The sequence below is a fragment of the Homalodisca vitripennis genome, chromosome 1 (genome assembly GCF_021130785.1).
Source record: "Homalodisca vitripennis isolate AUS2020 chromosome 1, UT_GWSS_2.1, whole genome shotgun sequence".
Lineage (NCBI taxonomy): Eukaryota > Metazoa > Arthropoda > Insecta > Hemiptera > Cicadellidae > Homalodisca > Homalodisca vitripennis.
This window is the reverse complement of record NC_060207.1, coordinates 122,630,760-122,636,759: the sequence shown is the minus strand read 5'-3', so window position 1 is coordinate 122,636,759 and position 6,000 is coordinate 122,630,760. Positions and strand designations below refer to the sequence as shown.

The 6,000-nt window shown below is 34.9% G+C and overlaps 1 protein-coding gene across 1 annotated transcript in view; it reads left to right on the top strand.

Moving 5' to 3' along the window:
• The first annotated feature begins 2,507 nt into the window (after positions 1-2,507).
• The window catches only part of LOC124370611, a 99,149-nt gene continuing 95,656 nt past the window's right edge, over positions 2,508-6,000 (top strand). The window contains exon 1 of the mRNA XM_046828905.1: positions 2,508-2,604. The gene's annotated coding sequence lies outside the window, so the exon portion shown is untranslated. The remainder of the gene's footprint in view (positions 2,605-6,000) is intronic.

Below are 6,000 nucleotides of genomic sequence, written 5' to 3'. Positions count from 1 at the left end.
GTGACGTGACAGGTTTATAGTGACCGCTATCGATCCTCTCCTATCAGGAAGCAAGTGCAATAATTATTTTAAGACTAAGTGCAATGATAGATCTTCTCAGTTTCGTGTCTTAAGTGAACAAACAAGAACAAAGAATATTCCTAAGTGGGGATTGTTATTTTGCACATCTCTATTTATTCAAATTATTTATCTTGGGAAGTAATAATAATAAATTCTTTATTTAAAATTATTTTTTAGTTTTGATTTATATGTTTCAAACGTATACGAAAATAATATATATATATATATATATATATATATATATATATATATATATATATATTTATTTAAAATAAACATATTTGAACTTTGAAGTAGTTTTAAAATTTCAAGGATACTATAATGAAATTAATTTTTGTCATGATTTTGGTCCTGCGCCACAATTATCCGTTTGAGAACATTTTGTAGCAACGCCACAAAACTAAACCTAAACAGAATTTCTTTCACTTGGGTGTTTGACTAGGAGTCCCAAGGCAGTGACGGTAAAAGATTTGTATGTGGTACTAAAAGTATCTTGTTCTCGCACCTAATTCTGCCAAAAACTGAAAGTTATCCTTCAAATAATTTGAAGATCGAGGTTGAATGATATAATATAATATTCAAATACAGATTATTCTGATACTGAGTATGTGATATTTTAATAAGGCTTATAATAAACAACAGCAATGTAAATTTCAAATAATAGTAAAAAAATACTAAGCGTTGAATGTAAAAGTCACAACATATTAACAGGTAAAGATTCTGACAAATTCCACTCTATTTCCAAACGCATGTATTGTTTCGCAAATAAAGTTTGATCATCTGACAACACGGAATTTGTAAATTCAAAACAGTAGAACACATTCTGACGGATTTTGATACTCGATGACGATATGGGGTCAGAAATACGAGAATCAAGATTCAATCTCAGCTAATTTAAATTTAATTGAGTTATTAGTAATTAGTACACTCTATACATTCATCAACAAATCGTAAAGTGACATTACTCTTACATTTTATTTTTTATAAATATGCAAGGTTGTTAAGCTCAGAAGTACTAAATCCTAAATATTTCTTTTATTTCCTATTAAATAATATCTTGGAAAAAGGCTATTTAGTAGAAGGTTGTCCTGCCTGTTGCTTCTGAAAAATAGCCTTTGTGCTTGGAATACAAATTTGTAATATGGTCACCATTCAAGACCGTCCAATCATTAAAGCAACGGGATAGAACGATTGCATAATGCTAAAAAGGAAATAATAACTTTTAAAACTAATTAAGAGCATTCAGTGTAGTTTGGGATTGGTAGGAGGAATGTTGTATGAAGATCAATAGGCTATATATTTGGCAAGTCAGAATCGATCATCAGCAGTAGTTCCACTATAAAATGCCATGGCCAATTCAGATCTGAAAAATAAGTTAACAATCCATTTGTCAGTGTTAAAGTCCATGTGTATACTTTTTTAAAGCAATATTTTTCGTTTGTGTAAATTCTTCGTGCATATTAATAAGCTTTTCTGTAACAGAAGCCGTGTAATCGACAGTAACCATATTTATTTTTCCCTAGTCTCTCACCTCGTCTGGTGAGTGCGGTATGTGTTGTTCACTGCGCCTGTTCCGAGCTCTAACATGGTTAATAGTTATTCTCACCACCTCAGGATGTGCTTACATTTTTGAAGACAACTTATAATGTTTTTAATTTTGAGTTTAGCGAGTTGTAAAGTTTTATTGATAAGTTTTGATTTTGTGTATGTGTCTTTTCTAAAGCCCGGTCAAGAGGATAGATTCTAATCGTCAAAACTTAGTGTTCTATTTTCGTAACGTATAACAGGAGTAAATGGCAGAAATCCTGTTTTACATCATAGTTGTTCCTCCCTCTTGCTTGTGGTTCTGTGCTGTCCACTTTCAAACGATCCTTTGCTCAAAATATCATTTTGTCACCAATACCATAAGTAACGAAGTCACACAAGGTTTAGATTTATTTGATAGAATAATGTAAATGCGTGGTACGTATATTATTGTAATGTAATTAATGTACAGTATGTGGAAAGTATGGGTTTTGCCAACAAGTCCATCGGACTTGGGAGAACCTAAGTGTGTAATGAAATGTTGTAATTGAATAAATAAATTGTTGATCGCACCCCCATTCAGTGATTCAATAGCGAGGAACTCTTGAACGACCGTCGATGTTTACGTTCACTTCCTTTAGTATGCATCTCCTCGTATAATCATTGATGACAGCAACTTAAATTCCACTGATTATATAATACGGTGTGTTGATTTTGAGGTGGCAAAGTTAAAGCAAAGCAGAAATAATGAGATTATATTGAATGCTTCTCGTAAACACCAAAGTAAAGAGCAAACCTTAATAGCAGATCGTCCAGTGCAGGTGTGCCGCGGCTATCATATGCTTATAATCAATTTAGAGGACACCTGTAGCTTGCGCATGGCCACCACGACCGTGCCGGGGGTGGTGGGTGGATGTCGTGGTGCACGGTGGTGAGTGGCGGGCGACAGTGAGTGTCCGGCAGGCGCGACAGCTGGTGCTGCAACCCCACTCCGCGCTCTTGGGATACCGCACTTCATGAGTAAGTGCTACCCTCACATTATACTCATTCTTGCCTTGTTTATTATATCAGTCATGATCATTGTAATCGTCTTTCCATCCCATGATGACCATGGGTGTTAATCCGAACGAATAAGGCCATCTGTTCTTCTATAATCATTTTTATTCCTTTTCAATCGTAAGTGGAAGATATTTTTTGAACAAAAAATTATTCATTTTTTAGTATCTGCTCGTATTACTAATTTCACGAATAAACTCCAATTCCCAAAACATAATTATTAATTAAGTTTGAACATTTTGACATATTTAATTCTATGATGTTGCAGTCATTCAATACGTACAGATGCAACAGCAGAGTTTTGAAAATATTATATTCCAAGATAAAGATTAGGGTAAACATTTTATTCAAAATTTCGATTGATTTTTCAAAAAAAACTTGTAATATCTTTACTGTGATTCCGATGAAGATTAAGAATTTATAACCTTATCAATATTATTAGTCATTATAAATAATTTGAGGAACGTACTCATTTACTAGATTACTACGTTACAAAGATTTGAATGTATTTCTATTCTATGCTTTACTACTTTTACTTCACATCCAAGATTTTATTAAAAAATGATCATGTTAAATGCGTAGGACAGTAGGCGCACGGTGTGTAGGTGCGTTTCTCGCATTAACTCCTAATGCAATGTTAAGTTCATTCATTTGGCTGTGAAATGGCACGAGGCGTATCGTGAAACTTAATTTATTAGCACTTTTTAATTAAACGGAGCTCACTCTAGTGCGCGAGGGAGACTTTGATAAAGCTGCTCAGTGATACGCAAAGTTATATTAAACACTGCCAACTTTCTGCTTCACTAATTACTAGCCATAACAACTTTAAATTAAACTAGCAGAGACGGTTGCGCGTTTTCTCTGAACTTTCAGCTACTGTCAGTTCGACAATGAAATTATGATTGCTTACGTGAAGCAAATAATGGGTTTTATGATAAATAGTTTTCTTCACAGAAAAATAACGCTAAAATTGTAATTATGGATTACAAGAAACCTACGTTTGTTCTTATAGTATGTGGAGGAAAAAAGGAAATATAGAAAATTCTGGCTGGTCTTTTAGTAACACAATGTCTAGTAAATTTGTATATACACTTGTAATTATAGATGGAAAGGAAACTGCATTCGTTCTTACAGTACCACCAGTATGTGGAAGAGTGTAGGAAAGGGAGGAAATTATAGTCTAGTAGTGACACTAATGAATGAGAGACTGACGTTAGTGGATGCGTGTCTGCACTTGGAATCACTGATACAGTCGAAATTTCTATTTTTGATTGTAGTTCAATTATTACATAGGAGAATGTAGAAAAAGGAGGAATTGTGTCTGATCTTGTAAGAGCACAACGTGAGGGAGAATGAAGTGGATAAATATATACTTGGAATAAAGTATAGAAAGGAAACTGCGGGTGATCTTATAGTATAATCAATGAGTGGAAGTGTGTAGGAAAGAGAAAACGTTCTGGATAGTCTTTAGTGAAATCAATGTGTGGGAATGTGCAGTTTGGAATTACTTGAAAATAAGGGTAGAAAGATATTATCCCCCTTACTGGTTGTTATAGTACTATCACCAGTATATAGGATAGTGCAGGAAAGAGAGGAAATTCTGTTACGTGCTGTAGCAACATAACGTGTGGTGGAATAAAGTTAATAAATGTGTGTATACGCTCGGAATTAAGGATGGAAAGGAAAGTGCGTTCGTTCGCATTGGGCTACTAGTATGCTGAGGAGGGAAGGAAAGTGAGGACAGTTTGTTTTGTCTAGTAGCAACACAATATGTGGATGAGTGAAGGTAGTGAGTGTTTGATAAACACACATACACTTTGAATAAAGAATAGAAATGAGACTATGGTTGCTCTTATAGCACCACCAGCATGTGGAGGAGGAAAGGAGAGAGAGAGAAGATTCTGGTCAGTCTTGTAGTTACACCAATGTGCCGGAGAATGAAGATTTAAATAGTTTTAATTTATGTGTAAACCTGAAATAAAGAATAGAAAGGAGACCATGGTTGCTCTTATAGCACCACCAGCATGTAGAGGAGGAAAGGAGAGAGAAGAGATTCTGGTTAGTCTTGTAGTTACACCAATGTAAACCTGAAATAAAGAATACAAAGGAAACTGCGATTGATCATCAGGGTAAGAGAGTGTAGAAAATAGAAAACAGTTTCAGATAGTCTTGTAGTGAACCCCATGTGTGTGAGAGTGAAGTTAATAACTTTATATTAAACTTGAAACTAAGGATAAAGGTAACTGTTATTGTACGAGTAGAAGTAGAAAAATATTGGAAAATAAAGAAATTCTGGTTGGTGGTTTAGTGACACCAACGTGTGGAAACCTGAAGTTAAAAAACTACGTATTGTCAATCTACATGAGAACTAAACGAATATGAACGCTAGAAACGGAACTGCGGTTGCTTTGTTAGTACTACCAGTACGTGGAAGAGTGTAGAGAAGAAAGGAAAAGTTGGTTGTTCTTGTAGTGAAACTTGAAGTAAATAAGGTGGAAATATATAGTTATCAACAATGGCAAACTTTATTGTTAGAATTATTAGTCAATTTTTGAGTTAAAGATTCATAAATGATTTAAATAAGGTTATACTAAATTTTAATCATAAAATATAGGAAGGAATATCTCATCAAAATGTGACGTGTTAACATTTAAAAATGATAAGAGATATTTCAGGTCCGTAGACCACATTTTAAACTACTTCACTATATAATAGCGTAGTTATAATATATTTCGATAATATCAACAACTACTAAGGAGCGTAATCAGAAACTTATCGGCCTTGGGGTCTACTCAGTCACTTGTTATCAATACCTCTGTAGTTAAAAGACATGTAGATATAAATTTCACTGAGGTACTGTACTGTGTAATATCGACAGGTACTTAGGACTGTAATCTGATTCGTGCCACCCTTGGGGTTTACCTCAGTCAGTTAGTTAACAATACCTTCAATAACGTTCACTGTCGCGCTGTTCTGCGTAATATGAACAGACACTTAGGGCCGTAAGCAGAAACGTGCCACCCTTGGGGTTTACCTCAGTCAGTTAGTTAACAATACCTTCAATAACTTTCACTGTCGTGCTGTTCTGCGTAATATGAACAGACACTTAGGACTGTAATCTGAGTCGTGCCACCTTTGGGGGGTTTACCTCAGTCAGTTAGTTAACAATACCTTCAATAACTTTCACTGTCGTGCTGTTCTGCGTAATATGAACAGACACTTAGGGCCGTAATCAGAAACGTGCCACCCTTGGGGTTTACCTCAGTCAGTTAGTTAACAATACCTTCAATAACTTTCACTGTCGTGCTGTTCTGCGTAATATGAACAGACACTTAGGACTGTAATCTGAGTCGTGCCACC